This window comes from Eschrichtius robustus, chromosome X (assembly GCF_028021215.1).
Source record: "Eschrichtius robustus isolate mEscRob2 chromosome X, mEscRob2.pri, whole genome shotgun sequence".
NCBI lineage: Eukaryota > Metazoa > Chordata > Mammalia > Artiodactyla > Eschrichtiidae > Eschrichtius > Eschrichtius robustus.
The window spans coordinates 56,567,267-56,591,142 of NC_090845.1; positions in this window are offsets into that span (position 1 = coordinate 56,567,267).

Sequence of the window (23,876 nt, forward strand, 5' to 3'; positions counted from 1 at the left end):
TGATCTGATCTTTATGATTTCTTTCCTTCTGCTAGCTTTGGGGGTTTTTTGCTCTTCTTTCTCTAATTGGTTTAGGTGCAAGGTTAGGTTGTTTATTCGAGATGTTTCCTGTTTCTTGATGTAGGCTTGTATTGCTATAAACTTCCCTCTTAGCACTGCTTTTGCTGCGTCCCATAGGTTTTGGGTCGTCGTATCTCCATTGTCATTTGTTTCTAGGTATTTTTTGATTTCCCCTTTGATTTCTTCAGTGACCACTTCGTTATTAAGTAGTGTATTGTGTAGCCTCCATGTGTTTGTATTTTTTACAGATCTTTTCCTGTAATTGATATCTAGTCTCATAGCATTGTGGTCGGAAAAGATACTTGATACGATTTCAATTTTCTTAAATTTACCAAGGCTTGATTTGTGACCCAAGATATGATCTATCCTGGAGAACGTTCCATGAGGACTTGAGAAAAATGTGTATTCTGTTGTTTTTGGGTGGAATGTCCTATAAATATCAATTAAGTCCATCTTGTTTAATGTATCATTTAAAGCTTGTGTTTCCTTATTTATTTTCATTTTGGATGATCTGTCCATTGGTGAAAGTGGGGTGTTAAAGTCCCCTACTATGATTGTGTTGCTGTCGATTTCCCCTTTTATGGCTGTTAGTATTTGCCTTATGTATTGAGGTGCTCCTATGTTGGGTGCATAAATATTTACAATTGTTATATCTTCCTCTTGGATCGATCCCTTGATCATTATATAGTGTCCTTTTTTTTCTCTTGTAATAGTCTTTATTTTAAAGTCTATTTTGTCTGATATGAGAATTGCTACCCCAGCTTTCTTTTGATTTCCATTTGCATGGAATATCTTTTTCCATCCCCTCACTTTCAGTCTGTATGTGTCTCTAGGTCTGAAGTGGGTCTCTTGTAGACAGCATACATATGGGTCTTGTTTTTGTATCCATTCAGCCAATCTGTGTCTTTTGGTGGGAGCATTTAATCCATTTTCATTTAAGGTAATTATTGATATGTATGTTCCTATTCCCATTTTCTTAAATGTTTTGGGTTTGTTGTTGTAGGTGTTTTCCTTCTCTTGTGTTTCTTGCCTAGAGAAGTTCCTTTAGCATTTGTTGTAAAGCTGGTTTAGTGGTGCTGAACTCTCTCAGCTTTTTCTTGTCTGTAAAGGTTTTAATTTCTCCATCAAATCTGAATGAGATCCTTGATGGGTAGAGTAATCTTGGTTGTAGGCTTTTCTCCTTCATCACTTTAAATATGTCCTGACACTCCCTTCTGGCTAACAGAGTTTCTGCTGAAAGATCAGCTGTTAACCTTATGGGGATTCCCTTGTGTGTTATTTGTTGTTTTTCCCTTCCTGCTTTTAATGTTTTCCTATTATTTAATTTTTGATAGTTTGATTAATTTGTGTCTTGGCGTGTTTCTCCTTGGATTTATCCTGTATGGGACTCCCTGTGCTTCCTCGACTTGATTAACTATTTCCTTTCCCATATTAGGGAAGTTTTCAACTAGTATCTCTTCAAATATTGTCTCAGTCCCTTTCTTTTTCTCTTCTTCTTCTGGGACACCTATAATTCAAATGTTGGTGCGTTTAACGTTGTCCCAGAGGTCTCTGAGACTGTCCTCAGTTCTTTTCATTCTTTTTTCTTTATTCTGCTCTGCAGTAATTTCTACTACTTTGTCTTCCAGGTCACTTATCCGTTCTTCTGCCTCAGTTATTCTGCTATTGATCCCTTCTAGAGTATTTTTTATTTCATTTATTGTGTTGTTCTTCATTGTTTGTTTTCTCTTTAGTTCTTCTAGGTCCTTGTTAAATTTTTCTTGCATTTTGTCTATTCTATTTCCAAGATTTTGGATCATCTTTACTATCATTATTCTGAATTCTTTTTCAGGTAGACTGCCTATTTCCTCTTCATTTGTTATGTCTAGTGGGTTTTTACCTTGCTCCTTCATCTGCTGTGTGATTTTCTGCCTTCTCATTTTAATTATCTTACTGTGTTTGTGGTCTGCTTTACGCAGGCTGCAGGTTTGTAGTTCCCGTTGTTTTTTTTGTCTGTCCCCAGTTGCTAATTTTGGCTCAGTGGGTTGTGTAGGCTTCCTGGTGGAGGGGACTAGTGCCTGTGTTCTGGTGGATGAGGCTAGATCTTGTTTTTCTGGTGGACAGGTCTACATCTGGTGGTGTGTTTTGAGGTGTCTGTGGCCTTATGATTTTAGGCAGCCTCTCTGCTAATGGATGGGGCTGTGTTCCTGTCTTTCTAGTTGTTTGGCATAGGGTGTCCAGCACTATAGCTTGCTGGTCGTTGAGAGAAGCTGGGTCTTGGTGTTGAGATGGAGCTCTCCTGGAGATTTTCGCCATTTGACATTACATGGAGCTGGGAGGTCTCTTGTGGACCAGTGTCCTGAAGTTAGCTCTTCCACCTCAGAGGCACAGCCCTGATGCCTGGCTAGAGCACCAAGAGCCTTTCATCCACCTGGCTCAGAATAAAGGGGAGAAAAAATGAAAGAAAGAAAGAAAGAAAGAAAGAAAGAAAGAAAGAAAGAAAGAAAGAAAGAGAGAGAAAGAAAGAAAGAAAGAAGATAAAATAAAATAAGGGAAGATAAAATAAAATAAAGTTATTAAAATAAAAAATAAAAAATAATTATTAAGGAAAAAATATTTTTTCAAAAAGTAATAAAAACACAAAACAAAACAAAACAAAAAAAAACGGACAGAGAGAACCCTAGGATACATGGTGAAAGCAAAGCTATACATACAAAATCTCACACAGAAGCATACACATGCACACTCACAAAAAGAGGAAAAGGGGAAAAAATAATATATCTTGCTCCCCACGTCCACCTCCTCAATTTGGGATGATTTGTTGTCTGTTCAGGTATTCCACAGATGCAGGGTACATCAAGTTGATTGTGGAGCTTTAATCCGCTGCTTCTGAGGCTGCTGGGAGAAATTTCCCTTACTCTTCTCTGTTCACACAGCTCCCGGGGTTCAGCTTTGGATTTGGACCCGCCTCTGTGTGTAAGTCGCCTGAGGGCGTCTGTTTTTCGCTCAGACAGGACGGGGTTAAAGGAGCAGCTGATTTGGGGGCTCTGGCTCACTCAGGCCGGGGGGAGGGAGGGGTATGGAGTGCGGGGCAAGCTTGGGGCAGCAGAGGCCGGCGTGACGTTGCACCAGCCTGAGGCGTGCCTTGTGTTCTCCCGGGGAAATTGTCCCTGGATCACGGGACCCTGACAGTGGCGGGCTGCACAGGATCCCGGGAGGTGGGGTGTGGATAGTGACTGTGCTCGCACACAGGCTATTTGGTGGCTGCAGCAGCAGACTTAGGGTCTCATGCCCGTCTCTGGGGTCCACACTGATAGTCGTGGCTTCCGCCCGTCTCTGGAGCTCCTTTAAGCCGCGCTCTTAATCCCCTGTCCTTGCGCACCAGGAAACAAAGAGGGAAGAAAAAGTCTCTTTCCTCTTTGGCAGGTCCAGACTTTTTCCCGGACTCCTTCCCGGCTAGCCGTGGTGCACTAACCCCTTCAGGCTCTGTTCACACCACCAACCCCAGCTCTCTCCCTGCGATCCTACTGAAGCCCGACCCTCAGCTCCCAGCCCCCACCCTCCCCGGCTGGTCAGCAGACAAGCCTCTCGGGCTGGTAAGTGCTGGCCAGCACCAATCCTCTGTGCGGGAACCTCTCCACTTTGCCCTCTGCACCCCTGTTGCTGCGTTCTCCTCCATGACTCCAAAGCTTCCACCCTCTACCACCCACAGTCTCCGCCCACAAAGGGGCTTCCTAGTGTGTGGAAAACTTTCCTCCTTCTCAGCTCCCTCCCACTGGTGCAGGTCCCATCCCTATTCTTTTGTCCTCTTATTTCTTTTTTTTTTTGCCCTACCCAGGTACGTGGGGAGTTTCCTGCCTTTTGGGAGGTCTGAGGTCTTCTGCCAGCATTCAGTGGGTGTTCTCTTGGAGCATTTCCACATGTAGATGTATTTCTGATGTATCTGTGGGGAGGAAGGTGATCTCCACGTCTTACTCTTCTGCCATCTTCTCCTCTCTCTCCATGTGTCTTTTTGAATTATGGTTTCCTCTGCCAATATGCCCAGTAGCGGAATTGCTGGGTCATATGGTAGTTCTATGTTTAGATTTTTAAGGAACCTCCATATTGTTCTCCATAGTGGCTGTATCAATTTGCATTCCCACCAACAGTGCAAGAGGGTTCCCTTTTCTCCACACTCTCTCCAGCATTTGTTGTTTGCAGATTTTCTGATAATGTCCATTCTAACTGGTGTGAGGTGATACCTCATTGTAATTTTGATTTACATTTCTCTAATAATTAGTGATGTTGAGCAGCTTTTCATGTGCTTCTTTGTCACCTGTATGTCTTCTTTGGAGAAATGTCTAGTTAGGTCTTCTGCTCATTTTTTTTTATTGGGTTTATTGTTTTTTAATATTGAGCTGCATGAGCTTTTATATATTTTGGAGATTAATCCTTTGTCCGTTGATTCATATGCAAATATTTTCTCCCATTTTGAGAGTTGTTTATCGTCTTGTTTGTAGTTTGCTTTACAAAAGCTTTTAAGTTTCATTAGGTCCCATTTGTTTATTTTTGTTTTTATTTCCATTACTCTAGGAGGTGGATCAAAAAAGATCTTCCTGTTATTTATTTCAAAAGTTGTTCTTCCTATGTTTTCCTCTTAGAGTTCTATAGTGTCTGGTCTTACATTTAGATCTCTAATCCATTTTGAGTTTATTTTTGTGTATGGTGTTAGGGAGTGTTCTAATTTCATTCTTTTACATGTACCTGTCCAGTTCTCCCAGCACCACTTTTTGAAGTGGCTGTCTTTTCTCCATTGTATATTTTGCCTCCATTGTCATAGATTGCTTTACCATAGGTGCGTAGGTTTATCTCTGGGCTTTCTATCCTGTTCCATTGATCTATATTTCTGTTTTTGTGCTGATACCATATTGTTTTGATTACTGTATCTTCGTAGTATAATCTGAAGTCAGGGAGTCTGATTCCTCTAGCTTCGTTTTTTCCCTCAAGACTGCTTTGGCTATTTGGCATCTTTTGTGTATCCATACAAATTTTAACATTGTTTGTTCTAGTTCTATAAAAAATGCCATTTGTAATTTCATAGGGATTGCATTGAATCTGTAGATTGCTTTGGGTAGTATAGTCATTTACACAATATTGATTCTTCCAGTCCAAGAACATGGTATATCTCTCCATCTGTAATTTCTTCCATCAGTGTGTTATAATTTTCTGCATACAGGTCTTTTGTCTCCCTAGGTCGGTTTGTTCCTAGGTATTTTATTCTTTTCCTTGAAAGGGTAAATGGGAGTGTTTCCTTAATTTCTCTCAGATTTTTCATCATTACTGTATGAGAATGCAAGAGATTTCTGTGTGTTAATTTTGTATCCTTCAACTTTACCAATTTCATTGATTAGCTCTAATAGTTTTCTGGATGCATCCTTAGGATTCTCTAAATATAGTATCATGTCATCTTCAAACAGTGACAGTTTTACTTCTTCTTTTCCAATTTGTATTCCTTTTATTTCTTTTTCTTCTCTCATTGTGGTGGCTAAGACTTCCAAAACTATGTTGAATAATAGTGGCGAGAGTGCACATCCTTGTCTTGTTCCTGATCTTAGAGAAAATGCTTTCAGTTTTTCACCATTGAGAATGATGTTTGCTGTGGGTTTGTCATATATGGCCTTTATTATGTTGAGGTAAGTTCCCTCTATGCTTATTCTTTGGAGAGTTTTTATCATAAATGGGTGTTGTATTCTGTCAAAAGTTCTTTCTGCATCTATTGAGATGATCATATGGTTTTTATTTTTCAATTTGTTAATATGGTGTATCACATTGATTGATTTGCATGTATTGAAGAATCCTTACATCCCTGGGATAAATCCCAATTGATCATGGTGTATGACCCTTTTAATGCATTGTTGGTTTCTGTTTGCTAGTATTTTGTTGAGGATATTTGCATCTATATTCATCAGTGATACTGGTCTGTAATTTTCTTTTTTTTGTTGTATGTTTGTCTGGTTTTGGTATCGGGTGATAGTGGCCTCATAGAATGAGTTTGCGAGTGTTCCTTCCTCTGCAGTTTTTTGGAAGAGTTTGAGAAGGATGGGTGTTAGCTCTTCTCTAAATATTTATTAGAATTCTCCTGTGAAGCCATCTGGTTCTGGACTTTTGTTTATTGGAAGATTTGTAATCAACGTTTCGATTTCAGTACTTGTGTTTGGTCTCTTCATATTTTCTATTTCTTCCTGTTTCAGTCTTGGAAGGTTATACCTTTTTAAGAATTTGTCCATTTCTTCCATGTTGTCCATTTTATTGGCATATAGTTGCTTGTGGTAATCTCTTAGGATGCTTTGTATTTCTGTGGTGTCTGTTGTAACTTCTCCTTTTTTATTTCTAATTTTATTGATTTGAGTCATCTCCCTTTTCTTCTTGATGAATCTGGCTAATGATTTATCCATTTTTTTAATCTTCTCAAAGAACCAGCTGTTAGTTTTATTGATCTGTGTTATCATTTCCTTCATTACTTTTTCATTTATGTTTGATCTTATCTTTATGATTTCTTTCCTTCTGCTAACTTTGGGGGTGGGGTTTGTTCTTTCTCTAATTTCTTTAGGCGTAAGTTTAGGTTGTTTACTTTAGATTTTTCTTGTTTCTTGATGTAGGATTGTATTGATATAAACTTCCCTCTTAGAACTGCTTTTGCTGCATCCCATAGGTTTTCGGTTGTCTTGTTTTCATTGTCATTTGCTTCTAGGTATTTTTTTAATTTCCTCTTTGATTTCTTCAGTGATCTCTATGTTATTTAGTAGTGTATTTTTCAGCCTCCTTGTGTTTTTATTTTTTACAGGTTTTTTCCTGTAATTGATATCTAGTCTCTTATTGTTGTGGACGGAAAAGATTCTTGATGTGACTTCAATTTTCTTAAATTTACCAAGGCTTGATTTGTGACCCAAGATATTATCTATCCTGGAGAACATTCCATGAGCACTTGAGAAGAAAGTGTATTTTGTTTTTGGGCCGAATGTCCTATAAATATCAGTTAAATCCATCTTGTTTAATGTGTCATTTAACGCTTGTGTTTCCTTATTTATCTTCATTTTGGGTGATGTGTCCATTGATGAAAGTGGGGTGTTAAAGTCCCCTAATATGTTTGTGTTACTGTCGATATCTCCTTTTATGGCTGTTAGCATTTGCCTTACGTATTGAGGTGCTCCTGTGTTAGGTGCATAAATATTTACAATTGCTATATCTTCTTCTTGGATTGATCTCCTGATCATTATGTAGTGTCCTTCTTTGTCTCTTGTAATAGTCTTTATTTTAAAGTCTATTTTGTCTGATATGAGAATTTCTACTCCAGCTTTCTTTTGATTTCCATTTGCATGGAATATCTTTTTCTATCCCCTCACTTTCAGTTTGTATGTGTCCCTGGGTCTGTAGTGGGTCTCTTGTAGACAGTATATATATGGGTCTTGTTTTTGTATCCATTCAGCCAGTCAATGTCTTTTGGTTGGAGCGTTTAATCCATTTACATTTAATGTAATTATCGATATGTATGTTCCTATTACCATTTTCTTAATTGTTTTGGTTTTGTTATTGTAAGTCTTTTCCTTCTCTTGTGTTTCCTGCTTAGAGAAGTTCCTTTAGCATTTGTTGTAAAGCTGGTTTGGTTGTGCTGAAATCTCTTTACTTTTGCTTGTCTGTAAAGGTTTTATTTTCTCTGTCGAATCTCAGTGAGATCCTTGCTGGGTAGAGTAATCTTGGTTGTAGGATTTTCCCTTTCGTCACTTAAATATGTCCTGCCCCTCCCTTCTGGCTTGCAGTTTCTGCTGAAAGATCAACTGTTAACCTTATGGGGATTCCCTTGTATGTTATTTGTTGCTTTTCCCTTGCTGCTTTTAATATTTTTTCTTTGTATTTAATTTTTGATAGTTTGATTAATATGTGTCTTGGCATGTTTCTCCTGGGATTTATCCTGTATGGGACTTTCTGCGCTTCTTGGACTTGATTGGCTCTTTCCTTTCCCATATTAAGGAAGTTTTCAACTATAATCTCTTCAAATATTTTCTCAGTCCCTTTTTTTTCTCTTCTTCTTTGGGACCCCTACAATTCGAATTTTGGTGTGTTTAATGTTGTCCCAGATGTCTCTGAGAATGTCTTCAATCCTTTTCATTCTTTTTTCTTTATTGTTCTCTGTGGTAGTTATTTCCACTATTTTGTCTTCCAGGTCACTTATCTGTTCTTCTCCCTCAGTTATTCTGCTATTGATTCCTTCTAGAGAATTTTTAATTTCACTTATTGTGTTTTGTCGTCATTGTTTGTTCGCTCTTTAGTTCTTCTAGGTCCTTGTTAAAAGTTTCTTGTATTTTCTCCATTCTATTTCCAAGGTTTGGATCATCTTTACTATCATTACTCTGAATTCTTTTTCTGGTAAACTGCCTATTTCCTCTTCATTTGTTTCGTCTGGTGGTTTTTTACCTTGCTCCGTCATCTGCTGTGTATTTCTTTGTCTTCTCACTTTTCTTAACTACTGTGTTTGGGGACTCCTTTTTGCAGGCTGCAGGTTCGTAGTTCCTGTTGTTTTTAGTGTCTGCCCCCAGTGGGTAAGGTTTGTTCATTCGGTTGTGTAGGCTTCCTTGTGGAACGGACTGGTCCTGTGTTCTGGTGGATGAAGCTGGATCTTGTCTTTCTGGTGGGCAGTGCTCCATCCAGTGGTGTGTTTTGGTGTGTCTGTGAACTTACCATGATTTTAGGCAGCCTCTCTGCTAATGGGTGAGGTTGTGTTCCTATCTTGCTGGTTGTTTGGCATGGGGTGTCCAGCACTGAAGCTTGCTGGTCGTTGGGTGAAGCTGGGTCTTAGCATTGAGACGAAGATCTCTGGGAGAGCTCTCGCTGATTGATATTACGAGGGGCCAGGAAGTCTCTGTTTGTCCAATGTCCTGAACTCGGCTCTCCCACCAAAGATGCTCAGGCCTGACACCCAGCCAGAGCACCAATACCCTGTCAGCCACACCTCTCCAGGTACATGGAGAGTTTCTTGCTTTTTGGGAAGTCTGAAGTCTTCTGCCAACATTCAGTAGGTGTTCTATAGGAGTTGTTCCACATTTAGATGTATTTTTTGTGTATTTGTGGGGAGGAAGATGATCTCCACGTCTTACTCCTCCACCGTCTTGAAGGTTCTCCATCCACTGAATTTTCACTGTCTTGTGTCTGGACCAGAAAGCTCCCACAAAGGCACTTTTGTTCAGGGATGGCTGTCAAATTATTGTCACTGAGGAGGGATCCAAGCAGGGGACTTCCTATTCCATCATCTTGCTGATATCACTTGGGCCACACTTTCTTATTTCTTTGCATGTCTCATATTTTTTTTTTTGTTGAAAACTGGACATTTTAAATAATATAATGTGGTAACTTTGGAAATCAGATTTCATCCTCTTCCCAGGGTTTGTTATTGTAGTTGTTATTTAGTGACTTCTGGAGTAATTCTTTAAATTCTTCAACAGAATTCTTTGTTGTGTGTGATCATTGTGGTCTCTGCCTGAAATAGCTTAGTTGTCAGCTAATGGTTCAACAGAGCTCTTCTTAAATACCTTGAACCAATAAATGTCCCTCTCTTTGCAGAGGGACTTTGTGTGCATGTTGGCACACACTTTCAGCACTCTAGGAGGCATTTGATAACCTTGCCTTAGCCTACACTTCCTACTGCACAGAGCCTTAATGTCAGCCAGAGGTGAGAGCTAAGGGATTTTTCAAGTCTTTCCTGTGGACATGCACAGCCCTGCACACACATGTGTCCTTCCAGATCCCCAGGAATATGTGGGAGCTTTTCATTGTCCCCTATGGACATCTAGTTTCCAGTTTTTATATTTAAGAGTTTTAGTCAGCTTCTTGTTTGTCCCAAATGTTATTACAACTGAAGACAGCTGCAATGCTAAACAATAGCCTCTAATTATTTTTGATAAACCTCCCTGGGGAAAAATCTTTTCACCATGCCCAAGCACTAAGTCAGGCCAAATAAAGAAAAGCTCTATGAGTCAAGCATTCTAAGGAACTGCTAGACGTATCAGATAATGATGATTCTAAGAGGATGGTACTTTGGAGGAGCTCTAAATGCATTCTGATCCCTATATTGGCTTCTAAGTTGTTGTCTTTCATGACTAGTGTGATTGTGAGGCTGTTGGCTTTCAAGGCCACTATGGATCTGGGGAGAGGAGATGGGAACAGGGTAAATTAAAATGCCACAATTTCTGTTCTTACCATGGTTCAGCCAGTTGTTTTTTGTTGTTGTGTTTTGGTTTAGAACAAACACTCCCTAGATTACTGCAAGCCTTGGTTTAATTTCCAGAATTCTGGAAATGTTGACTTTAACAATTTTTGTTTGTGTTCTCATTGCTTTTATAGACAAGCAGTTTTTGGAGTTCCTGTCTCTACCATTCCTGTTGACATCACCCATAACTAAGCTAACACAATATTTTAAAGCAACTATACTCCAATAAAAAAAAATCTCATGACATAAAGGTAATTACATGGACTTTTATACATTTGGAGAGTTATGCTGTACATTGTTTTCACTATTTTAATCTCTATTCTGAAAAAATGTGCTTTCCAAACAATTAGTATTAATGTTTACTGCAATACAAAGTCAATTACAGGCAGCTTTTTAAGCAAATTGCCACTAGATAATAAGTGACTCACAAGAAATCATTTTAACCCAACTCACCATTATTAAGGTAAAAGTCAGGGCTGTATATAACTGATATAAAGTCAAATATTTTTTATAATTTTGATCAACTGAACTTGGCTGCAGGATGCTATGAGTATGTCAGAGGCTGCAACGTACAAAAATGAAGCATTTAATAAAGTATTTATTGAAAAATTACCATGTACATAGCAATATGCAATGTTGGGACTGGGAAAAGAGGAACTACAAACATGAATGTGAATCGTTCTTGCCTTTAGTGGAACTCATAGTCTAGTGGGGGAGAGAGACAGACTCCTAACAAAAGAAGGAGGGAGTGAAGTGGAAGAAGTAGAGAGGAGAGAATCCTGACTGTGAAGAGCATTACTCATTAGTCTTAACTCCACTGTGGTCTTTCATACCTCCATGCCCTTTCAATGTTACTCCATCTGCCCAGCATGTCTTCCACAATTCCCTTACCTTTTCCCTGATGAACCCTCAAAGCCAGCTCAAATTTCACTTCCCTTGCCTCAGGTAGCAGAATTACTTATTCCCTCCTTCGTATTCTCTTAGCACTTATAAACGACCTTATGAGAGTATATTATTCTGTGACAGTTTATATGTTTGTCTTACTTACTAGGATGTGAACATCTTATAGGGACTGTGTCATATTTGTTTTAGAACCCTCAGTACCTAGAGTAGTGCTGGGCACATAGTATGCAGAAAGAGTGAGAGAAAGGGAGAGAAAGAGATAAATTAGAACTTCCTATCTTCAAAGATCCAAATTGGAACAGTGATTTTATGATGTGGAAGGGCAGCTTTTGGACATCCTCCTACTGGCAATGTATGGATAAGAGAGGAATGTAAGCCCAAGATAAATACTACTTTGACATTATGTTTCAACAGTATAGTTGACGGTGAAGCAACCTACCAAGTCTGGAGATATGAAAATATGTTATATGGACAACTGGTATAGAAATTTACAGTTTATAAACAGCTTTCATATCTGTTTTTCATTTAATCTTTACAAAATCCTATGAAATAGGTGCTATCACCATTCTCACTTCACAGGTGAGAAAACTATGGCTCAGAGAGGTAATATAATTTGTCCAAGATCGCACAATTAGTCATGGCAGAGTTAGGACTAGCGTGTAAGTCTCCTGACTCTCATTCTACTACAGTTGTTGCTGCTTATTATTAAGTGGTTCACACCTCTCTCTTATAACCAACAGTAACAATATCTTACATTTATATTATTTTTTAATATACTTTCCCCATTTTCTTCTTTGATCCTCACACTGGTCCTCTCAGCAGAAAGATAAAAATATCCCCATTTTCCAGGTGAGAAAACAGACTAATAAGCGAGATGACTGCCTAAAGTCACACAGCTCTAGTAAATGGTAGAAGGCTGTTCCTGCTTCAGACGTTCAAGTACCGACAGCACCCTATGCTCATGGAGCAGCCAGGAAAGTGCCTATGTCATAACATGGTTGACACATTATTCACTATAGCATATATTGCATTATTAAGTATCCCCTATTCTGAAAGCCTCTAAAATATTTTTAAAACTCTTTCTTACGAACCTGAATGGCCACAGAAGTGCATCTTAGGCTGAGATAGAACAGAGTAGCTGTTGAAAAGAAAACAATATATAACTGTCTGAGAAAGGAAGTGAAAACAAATAGTGTGTTGGTTAAAATAAGGATAGTTAAGACTTATGAGAGTCTAGTAACCTCTACAAGCATTCCACTCCCCCTTTCCCTCCTACTCCCATTTTCCTCCAAATACATTTTGAATTTCCTCTTGGAGATCACTGGGGCTAACCAGAATTAAGCTGATGACCTCATGGCTGCAACACTGCAAGCTACCCCTCAGAATTGTCCTGATCATTGAGTGATTTCTTATGTTAGTCTAATGATTTGATTATGAAGAAAGAAAATAGGATATACTCTATTCTACTTATTTTTCAAAGCAATTGAATTGGAGAGAATCAAGAAAGATCAAGCTTGGTATTATTAACTGAATGGGATGCTCAAGATATGTTTATTGCTATTAAAGTCATAAAAGAGGCACTATTTTTTTTTCAATTTACTGTGAGCATAGGATGGCACAGGCACATTTCCCTACAGCTTTGACCAAAATAATTTTTGGGGTGGGAGTGTATGGCACAGAGAGAAAAAAGAGAATGGTGAAGGACAGAGAAGGGGAGAGGGGAGAAGAAAGCAAAAAAAAAAAAAAAGAGAGAGAAATAAGAAACTTCACCAATGAGTCTTGGAAGTGAGCATGTTCTCTGGAACATGTGGAACACACTAGTGACAGCTCTCACTAGTGGCCAGAGAACATACATGCACTGCACAGTTACTCTAACAGAGACCATCTCTTGTAGTGTGTGATGCAGCATCCCCACATGAATTTCAACCAATCTTTATCTAGACCTTCTTTATACAGAAAGAAGAAAATAGTAGGTATGTAACCTACAGCTTCCTTGTTTTTCTGGAAGGTTGAGCACTAGAAATGCTTTTTGTATGGGAGATTGAATCCAGTATAAATTAAGGTTACATTTACCAATGTGGTTTTAATTAGTTTGGACAGCAGAGTGTGTGTAGTACTTTGTTTTAGTTGTTCTGTTGACATAAAACTTTCCTAATGGGATGAGTGCAGTGAAAGGGAGCAGGAAAATGAGCCCCAGTTTAAAACCTAGAGATAATGGGTCTTGAAATTAAATCATTGTATGTCTATTATGTTTGAAATCCTAGAAGAATGAATGGATAATAAAAGTTAATGGAGTGTTACTTTCCTATAAACACTTTGTCTAAAATTTCAACATTTGATATGGGTACAGGGGACAAGAATTGAGGCCATTTAATCATGCAAAGATTTGAAATGAAATCCTTAATTTTGAATAACTTAGTTGTGTTTAGCTCCAGCCATGACAATTTTTGCTGTGACATGCATCTTATTGAGAATGCATTGAAGATTAAAAGTAAAAAAGGAAAGAAAGAAAAAGCCTATTTTGTTTTAGAGGGTAGTGTAAGGACAGGCTGACAAACACACTCTCTTTGCCTGAGGGAAATCCCATTTTTACAAACCACAGAAAATAAGCTATTTCTTATACTTATTTCTTTGCTAAGTGTTACCATCATTCAAGAGCACATGGACAAGTGGATACAGTTGGAGGCTGAGGAAGCAATAAAGCAAGTCTATCTCCTTTATGATATAATTGCTGTATGTAATTGATTTAATATAAACGAAAATGATAAGATTCAGATTTTGGGTTTTTTCAGATCACTCTCATGTGAACTTTTTCATTTTGAGAATCAATAAGTATTTCAAACTCCTTTGCCTCCCAAGCATTGAGAAAGCTTACACTTCATGTTTTTCCCTGGGATTTTTGTAACTTCTTTAGCTGATGTGCTGGACACAGGGAATTAAAGATGGACTATGTAAGTTATAACAACCCAAATCTGGGCTGTATAGGTAATGGCATGGCCTTGTTGATTGAGAGCGTGTATGTGAAAGCACTTAGGCAAGCTCTAATATGAAACGCAAATGTAAATGATTGTTCATATTTTATTACTATTACTAAAGTTTCATAATAGCTTTTATTTTCTTTGCCACTTTTAGAGTAAAATATGATGGGTTGATACAATACGGATTTGGATTTGTTCTCTTTAAAGTTAATTCTAAAAGCGGTGGTACAGTTCAAACAGTAGAAACCAAGAAAAGAGCTTAGTATTCTTATTATGACTGAACTGTAATCACTTCTCAGTTATCTGGGCCTCACAAAAACTATTACACAGTAGATAATTATTTTATTGAAGTATAGTTGATGTACAGTATTACATAAGTTACAGGTGTACAATATAGTGATTCACAATTTTTAAAGGTTATATTCCATTTATAGTTATTATAAAATATTTGCTATATCCCCCATATTGTACAATATATCCTTGTAGTTCATTTTATACATAATAGTTTTTACCTCTTTATCCCCTACACTTATATTGCCCCCATCCCCTTTCCTCTCCTAGTGGTAACCACTAGTTTGTTTTCTAAATATATCTGTGTGTCTGCTTCTTTTTTGTTATATTCACTAGTTTGTTGTATTTTTTAGATTGCACATATAAGTGATATCATACAGTGCTTGTCTTTCTCTATCTGACTTATTTCACTTAGCATAATAATCTCCAAGTCCATCCATGTTGCTGCAAATGGCAAAATTGCATTCTTTTTTATGGCTGAGCAGTATTCCATCATATATACATATATTTAAACCAGGTTTCTCTTTTTTTGTTTTTTTAATCTTGAGTTACATGAGCTGTTTATATATGTTGGATATCAACCCTTATCAGTCATATCATTTGCAAATATTTTCTCCCATTCAGTAAGTTGTCTTTTTGTTTGGTCAAGGTTTCCTTTGTTGTACAAAAGCTTTTAACTTTAATTAGGTCTCATTTATTTATTTTTGCTTTTTATTTCCTTTGCTTTAGGAGACAAATCCAAAAACATATTGCCATGATTTATGTCAAAGAGTGTTCTGCCTATGTTTTCCTCTAGAAGTTTTATGGTTTCTGGTCCCACATTTAGGTCTTTAATTCATTTTGAGCTTATGTTTGTATGTGGTGCTAGAAAATGTTGTAATTTCATTCATTTACATGTAGCTGTCCAGTTTTCTCAGCACCACTTATTGAAGGGACTGTCTTTTCTCTATTGTATACTCTTGCTTTGTTGTAGATTAATTGATCATAAGTGTGTGGGCTTTTTTTTTTTTTCTGGGCCATTTTGTTCCATTGAGTTATGTGTCTGTTTCTGAGCCAGTACTATACTGTTTTGATTATTGTAGCTTTGTAGTATAGTCTGAAGTCAGGGAGCATGATTCTTCCAGCTCTGTTATCTAGTTGTTTGGGCCATTCAGGATCTTCGGTGTTTCCATACAAATTTTTAAATTATTTGTTCTAGTTCTGTGAAAAATGCCCTTAGTATTTTGATAGGGATTGCATTGGGGATTGTATTGAATCTATAGATTGCCTTGGGTAGTATAGTCATTTTAACAATATTAATTCTTCCAATTCAAAAACAAGGTATATCTTTCCATCTGTGTCCTCTTCAGTTTCTTTCATTAGTGTCTTATAGTTTTCTGAGTACAAGACATTAACCTCTTTAGGTAGATTTATTCCTAGGTATTTTATTCTTTTTAATGTGATGGTAAATGGGATTGTTTCCTTAATTTCTCTTTCTGATAGTTTGTTGTTAGTGTAGAAATGCAACAGATTTCTTTATATTAATTTTGTATCCTGCAACCTTACTAAATTCGTTTATGAGCTCTAGTAGTTTTCTGGTGGCAGTTTTAGGGTTTTCTCTGTATAATGTCAGGTCATCTCCAAATAGTGACAGTTTTACTTCTTCTTTTCCAATTTGGATTCCTTTTATTTATTTTTCTTGTCTGATTGCTGTGGCTAGGACTTCCAATAATATGTTGAATAAAAGTGGTGAGAAGCAGGTAGGCACCCTTTTCTTGTTCCTGATCTTAAAGGAAATGCTTTCAGCTTTTCACTGTTGAGTATGATATTAGCTGTGGGTTTTTCATATATGGCTTTTATTATGTTGAGGTAGGTTCCATCTATTCCCACTTTCTGAAGAGTTTTTATCATAAATGGATATCAAATTTTAACAAAAGTATTTTCTGCATTTATTGAGATGATCATATGATTTTTATTCTTCAGTTTGTTAATGAGGTGTATCACATTGATTGCTTTTTGGATATTGAAAAATCTTTGCATCCCTGGTATAAATCCCACTTGATCATGGTGTATGATACTTTTAATGTATTGTTGGATTTGGTTTGCTAATATTTTGTTGAGGATTTTTGCATCTATGTTCATCAGTGATATTGATCTGTAATTTTATTTTTTTGTGATATCTTTGTCTGGTTTTGGTATCAGAGTGATGCTGACCTCTTAGAATGAGGTCAGACGTGTTCTTTCTTCTGTAAATTTTTGAATACTTTGAGAAAGATAGGAGTTAACTCTTCTCTAAATGTTTGATAGAATTCACCTGTGAAGCCATCTGGTCATGGACTTTTATTGGTTGGGAGTTTTTTAAATTATTGATTCAATTTCATTACTGGCAATTGGTCTGTTCATATTTTCTATTTCTTCCTGGTTCAGTCTTGGGAGATTGTACCTTTCTAAGAATTTGTCCATTTCTTCCAGATTGTCCATTTTATTGGCATATAGTTATTCATAGTAATCTCTTATGATCCTTTGTATTCCTGTGGGTATTTCTGTATTTGATATAGGTATTTTCTTTGAGGATACCTATTATGAAAAACCTGCTAGAAGGGAAAGGAATGGGCAGCTGTCTAATTAGGTATCCCTAAGTCTCTCTCGAAACATGCCTTCCCAGATCACAGCTTGAGATTTAACTGCTCCACAAATAAGAAAGTGGCTTAGTCACATGTAGATAATTGAGAATTAACTATTCTGTTCTTGATTTGGCTACTACTTGATGGCTCTGTTCTACATGGTTATTGGACTTTTTTGAACATTTCCTATGATTTTGGCTCAGTAGACATGGTCATATGTTTCTGTCTCCATACAGGGTGTTGTTTAGCAGATTTTGGAGAAGATGAAGTGGGGTTTGTAGTAGAACCTGAGTGATATTGGAAAATTACTCTGTGCAAATTCAAAATGAACGAATCATATTTTGTAATAAAAGGATGGGGGAGGGGTGGAGGAAGAACGTGGACTGAGCAGACTAAATGGTAAGGTGAAGACTCTTTTTCCCCTGGTGGAAATTCCTTGTCACTCTTGACAGCTTTTGCCTGCATTTGTTTCTCTGGGTTTTTTTAGATCCAAAGGCAAGTTTTCAATCATTTGTTTATTATATTCTTAAGCAAATTATAGGCAAGCTCTGTACCTATAACACATGGCCATCTGATGACAAAGCTCTCAACTTCTTAAAACAAATTACATCCAATCCTATAATTTCTTCTGACAATTGTGATTTTCCAAAATATGTCAGTATTTGTGATTTTTTAAATCAATAACAATGAAAGATAAAAACTCTTTACAACACCTGTCATAAGTAACAGCTAGAACATCGTCTTTGAAATTTTCCCCCCAGTCACCTTCCTTTTTCAGTAAAAGTAACTATTTTCCTTTAGCCATCTTCACCAGTAATATTAAGCATGAGGCATTAATTAAGGCACAATATCATATTAATCTTCATATATCTTTAACTTTAAAAATTCTTCCCTACCCAGTAAATTGTTACTCTTTCCTTTAAGACTCAACTCATATGTCCCTATACTTTTTAACAGTTAATCACTTGTCACAGATTATAATTATGAATTATATAAGTATTTCATTATTGTCTATCTCCACTCCCACCACCACCACTATAAGCACTATGAGATCAGAATCCTTGTCTGTTTTTACACCCTACCAGCTAACATGTCTCTTGGTACATAGCACTAAATAGATGTTAATTAATTAGTCAGAAAATTACTCCAAATATTATATCTTTCTTGAATTCTTCATAATCCCTTCAACCACCACCCTCATCTCCCACCCTGTGGATAGAATCGAACATTCCCTCTTCTGTATGTCAACGGAAATTTTCAAGTAACTTGAAGGACCAACCATACATCCATATTTGCCTGGGACTTCCCCACTTCATGCCTATTGTTCTGACGTAATTATTAGTAATGATCCTTCATTCTCAAAATTGTCCCAACTTGAACTAAAAATGATATGATCACCTTCTATAGAATTGTGTTTCAGCATTCCCTAGGGCCATTTCTAGCCATTTTTAAAATTAGTTTGAGAGTTCTTTGAGGACAGGATCAGTTCTGATCTCTCCTTCTAGACCCAGGGCTTATCACAGTCTCTGGCACTCAGTGATTGTTCTTTTGAATGAAAAGACTTTCCTGCTATTTTTGCCTCAAGAAGTTTGCATTGTAAAACAGCACAAAACAAACACAAAAAAACCCACATGATACTTACACACCTACGTAGGTTTTAGGACAGACAACCAGCATTTCTCTTAAAAACTTGCTTAAGGCTTTAAAGAGTAAATCAAAGTTTATGTCTGCCAAGTCATTTATTTCTCTTCTACCTTAGGTTATTGAGTAAGAAACGTTCACAGTAATAACTAGACATTTGGTCTGCTAGCTACGAGCAGTCAAACTTGTCTTTTACAGGTACCTGTCATTTGTCAGGAAAATATACATTTAGTCTTATAAACAGTTGTTGTTAAGTGACTTTGGAGCTTTGAATAAATGCAAGAGGAAAATTTTCAATTTCCTGTGTGCACTAGAAATTATTTTCAAGAGAATAAAATGTAGGTCAGTAGTAAATATGGAACTTATAAAGGAAAAAGGATTTAAAGTTTATATAACAAAGATTAATAGAGAAGTGACAGTGAAATGGGTGTCTATGTGTCTATTCATTAAGGGAAAAATTTGAAGTAACAAGTGGTGATATAATCATTAGAGAAGTCACTATATGCTGCCTGAATGTCAGGTCTGAGATGTCAATTCTGTGTGCATATGTTGTTTCCAAACATGACTCTCCTAAGATAAGTATGCAGTTATCTATATTATTCTTAGATAAAACTATTGATGAATTTTCTTCTTGTCTAAATGAATAGAATTAAAGTGTAACTGGAAAACCCTAGTACACTAGTTACATAGATAGTCTGGTTTTAGATTAGTGAGCACAGCTGCTATCTGAAGAGCTTATCAACGCTCACAGGTCTATAGTCTTGCCTCACTGTCAGTCTTCTCTTTTTTTGAACCAAACTCCTGGTGGTATCTGTTGTACCCTTTACATATATTGAGAACCTACTATGTTCTGTTCACTTTTCTAAGCACTTTCCTTACTCATTTTATGTAATCCTTGTTCTGTGAGGTAACTATCCATATCCTCATTTCATATATGAGGGAACCGAGGCTCAAAGTAAAGGAAACACCTTGGACAGGTTAGAACTCAAACCTGAGGGGACAGATGATGTAGGTGAAAAGAGTTTAGAAATAAAATCGCTCCTATTTCTCTTCTGTAATTAATGTTCTTTTAAAATATTCTAGTTTCTCATGCAAATTGAGTTGATTTTCTCCTTTTTACAATATAATAAGTACAATTACAATAGATAAAAGAGGCTGCAGATACAATTCATGAGTGTGCATACACCTTTTTTTCTTATCTGGAGCACACGTCTCTATTTGTGACCCTTATAGCCAGCTTCAATTGTTTTAAAGCAATTTTAATGGTTTACCAGTCTCCCCAGTAGATGGGGACCCTGATATTTTGCAAAAAGTAATGCTGGAGAAGTTGTCCTCTTCAGGAGTGGAGTTCAGCTTTAGCTAGAAGAATATGGTGTGGTATTCGGAGAATTTACCTGGCAGAAAGTAAAAAAGAGTTCTTAAAAGGTGTATATGTTTCTGCACCCTGTTGAAATGCCATGTTTCCCTTCCTTCGTTTTTGTGATAAGCAGTTAACTTTAGATATGATGTTTGTGTGTGTGTGGGGGGGGGGATTAAAGCACTATGGCCACCACTGAAAATTTTGTGTCTAGATTTAGTAGAGAATTCGAGACCCTTAGGTGGCTCTGTAGTGCAATGGATAGCACATTGGACTTCTCGAGACTCTATTTTTTTTAACGTAATGTGAGTCCAATCATTTTTTATTGAATTAGAGTTGATGTGCAATATTATGTTAGTTTCAGGTTTACAACGTAATGATTTGACATTTAAATACATTACAAAATTATCACCCCAAAAGTCTAATAACCATCTGTCACCATACAAAATTATTATGATATTATTGACTATATATTCCTTATGCTGTGTATTGGATCCCCGTGACATTTATTTTATTATTGGAAGTTTGTACTTCTTAATCCTCTTCACCTCTTTCACCCAACCCCTCACCCTCACCACCCAGCCCCAACAGGCAACCACGAGCTGGTTCTCTTTATCTATAAGCCTGTTTCTGTTTTGTTATGTTTATTCATTTGATTTGTTTTTTAGATCCCACATATAAGTGAAATTTACAGTATTTGTCTTTCTCTGTCTGACTTATTTCACTTAACATAATACCTTCTAGGGAATTCCCTGGAGGTCCAGTGGTTAGGACTCCATGTTTTCACTGCCAAGGACCCAGGTTTGATCCCTGGTCAGGGAACTAAAAACAAACAAATAAAAAACAACAACAACAAAAATAATACCTTCTAGGTCCATTCATGTTGTCTCAAAAGGCAAGATTTCATTCTTTTTTATAGCTGAATAATATTCTGTGTGTGTGTGTGTACACAAATATATCTCACAGCTTTTTTATCCATTCATCTATTGATAGACACTTAAGTTGCTTCCATAGCTTGGTTACTGTAAATAATGTTGCAATGAACATAGGGGTGCATATATCTTTTTGAATTGGTGTTTTTGCTTACTTTGTGTAAATATCCAGAAGTGGAAATGCTGGTAGTTCTATTTTTAATTTTTTGGGGAACCTCCATGCTATTTTCCATATTGGCTGTGACAATTTACATTCTCACCAACAGTGCAGGAGTATTCCCTTTTCTTCACATCCTCACCAGCACTAGTTATTTGTTGTTTTTTTGATGATAGCCATCCTGATAGGTGTGAGGTGATAGGTGTGAGATGATATTGTGGTTTTGATGCATTTTGTTGATGATTAATGAAGTTAGGAATCTTTTCATACCTCTGACATGTTTTTAATCAGAAAGTTTGGGGCTTTTGTTACTGAGTTGTATGAGTTCTTTATATATTTTGAATATTAAGCCCTTATCTAACATGTCATTTGCAAATATCTTCTTCTATCCAGTAGGTTGTTTTTCTTTTGTTGGTAGTGTGCAAGCACTTTTTAGTTTGATGTAGTCTCATTTGTTTATTTTTTCTTTTGTTGCCCTTGTCTGAGGACACAGATCCAAAAAAATGTTGCTAAGACTGATGTCAAAAAGCATACTGCTTGTGTTTTCTTCTAGGTGTTCTATGGTTTCAAGTCTTACACTTAAATCTTTAATCCATTTTGAATTTATTTTTGTATATGGTGTAAGAAATTAGTCCAGTTTGATTCTTTTACATGCAGCTGTTCAGTTTTCCCAACACCATTTATTGAAGACGCTGTCTTTTCCCTATTGTATATTCTTGTCTCCTTTGTCATAAATTAATTGACCCAATAGACTTCGGTTTATTCTTGGGCTCTCTATTCTCTCCCATTGATCTATGTGTCTGTTTTTGTACCAATACCATACTATTTTAATTACTATAGCTTTGTAGTAAAGTTTTAAGTCAAGGAGCATAATACATCCAGCTTTGTTCTTTTTTCTCAAAATTGCTTTGGCTATTCAGTGCCTTTTTTGGTTCCATATAAATTTTAGAATTATTTGTTGTAGTTCTGTGAAAACTGCCATTGATGTTTTGATAGGGATTGCATTGAATCTGTAGATTGCTTTGTGTAGTATGGACATTTTAACAATATTAATTCTTCCAATCCATGAGAAAGGTATATCTTTCATTTGTTTGTGTTGTTTTCAATTTCTTTCATCAGTATCTTATCCTGTTCAGAATGCAGGTCTTTCACTGCCCTGGTTAAATTTATTTCTAGGTATTTGATTCTTTTTGATGCAATTGTAAATGGGATTGTTTTGTTAATTTCTCTTTCTGATAGATGGTTTTTAGTGTATAGAAACACTAGAGATTTCTGTATATTAATTTTGTATCCTGCAACTTTATTGAACTCATTTGTCAGTTCTAATAGCTTTTTTGGTGGAGTCTTCAGGGTTTCTACATATAGTATAATGTCATCTGCAAGAGGTTTTACTTCTTTCTTTCCAATTTGGATTGCTTTTATTTCTTTTCCTTGTATGATTGCTGTGGCTAGAACTTCCAATACTGTGTTGAATAAAAGTGGTGAGAGTGGGCCAACTTGTCTTGTTCCTGATCTTAGAGGAAATGCTTTCTGGTTTTCACAATTGAGTATAATGTTGGTTGTTGGGGTATATATGGCCTTTATTATGTTGAGGTATCTTAACTCTATACCCACTTTCTGGAGACTTTTTAACATAAACAGATGTTAAATTTTGTCAAAAGCTTTTTCTGCATCAATTGAAATGATCATATGACTTTTATTCTTCAATTTGTTAATGTGGTATATCACATTGATTAATTTGCAGATATTGAAAACTCCTTGCATCCCTGGGATAAATCCCACTGGATCATGGTGTGTGAAACTTTTAACTTACTGTTGAATTTAGTTTGCTAATATTTTGTTGAGTGTTTTTGCATTTATGTTTATCAGTGATTTTGGCCTTTAATTTTCTTTTTTGTCTTTGTCTAGTTTTGTTATCAGGGTAATGCTGGCTTGGAAGCAGCATTGAAAGCATTCCCTCCTCTTCAACTTTTTGGAAAGTCTGAGAAGGAGAGGCAGTAACTCTTTTTAAAATGTTTACCTGTGAAGCCATCTTGTGCTGGACTTTTGTTTGTTGGGAGGTTTTTAATTACAGATTTAATTTCATTACTGGCGATTGGTCTGTTCATATTTTTATTTCTTCCTGATTCAGTCTTGAGAAACTGTGTTTCTAGGAATTTATCCATTTCTTTTAGGTTGTCCACTTTTGGGCATATAATTGTTTGTAGTAATTTCTTATAATTCTTTGTATTTCTGTGCTGTCAGTTGTAACATCTTTTTCATTTCTGATTTTATTTATTTAGACCCTCTCTGTCTCCTTTGTTTGATGAGTCTGGCTAAAGTTTTATCAATTTTGTATATCTTTTCAAAGAACCAGCTCTTACTTTCATTGATTTTTCTATTGCTTTTTAGTCTGTATTTCATTTATTTCTGCTCTAATCTTTATTATTCATTTCTTTCTACTAACTCTGGGTTTTGTTTCTTCTTCTTCTTTTTCTAGTTCCTTTAGGTTAGATTATTTATTTGAGATTTTTCTTGTTTCCTGAGGCAGACTTGCATCACTATAAACTTCCCTCTTAGAACTGCTTTGCTTCAGTCCCATAGATATTTGTATCATTGTATTTACATTTTTAATTTTCTGTTTGATTTCTTCAATGACTTATTGGTCATTTAGTAACATGCTGTTTAGACTCCATGTGTTTGAGTGTTTTCTTTTAGTTGTTTATGTTGTAGTTGATTTTATAGTTTCATATCAT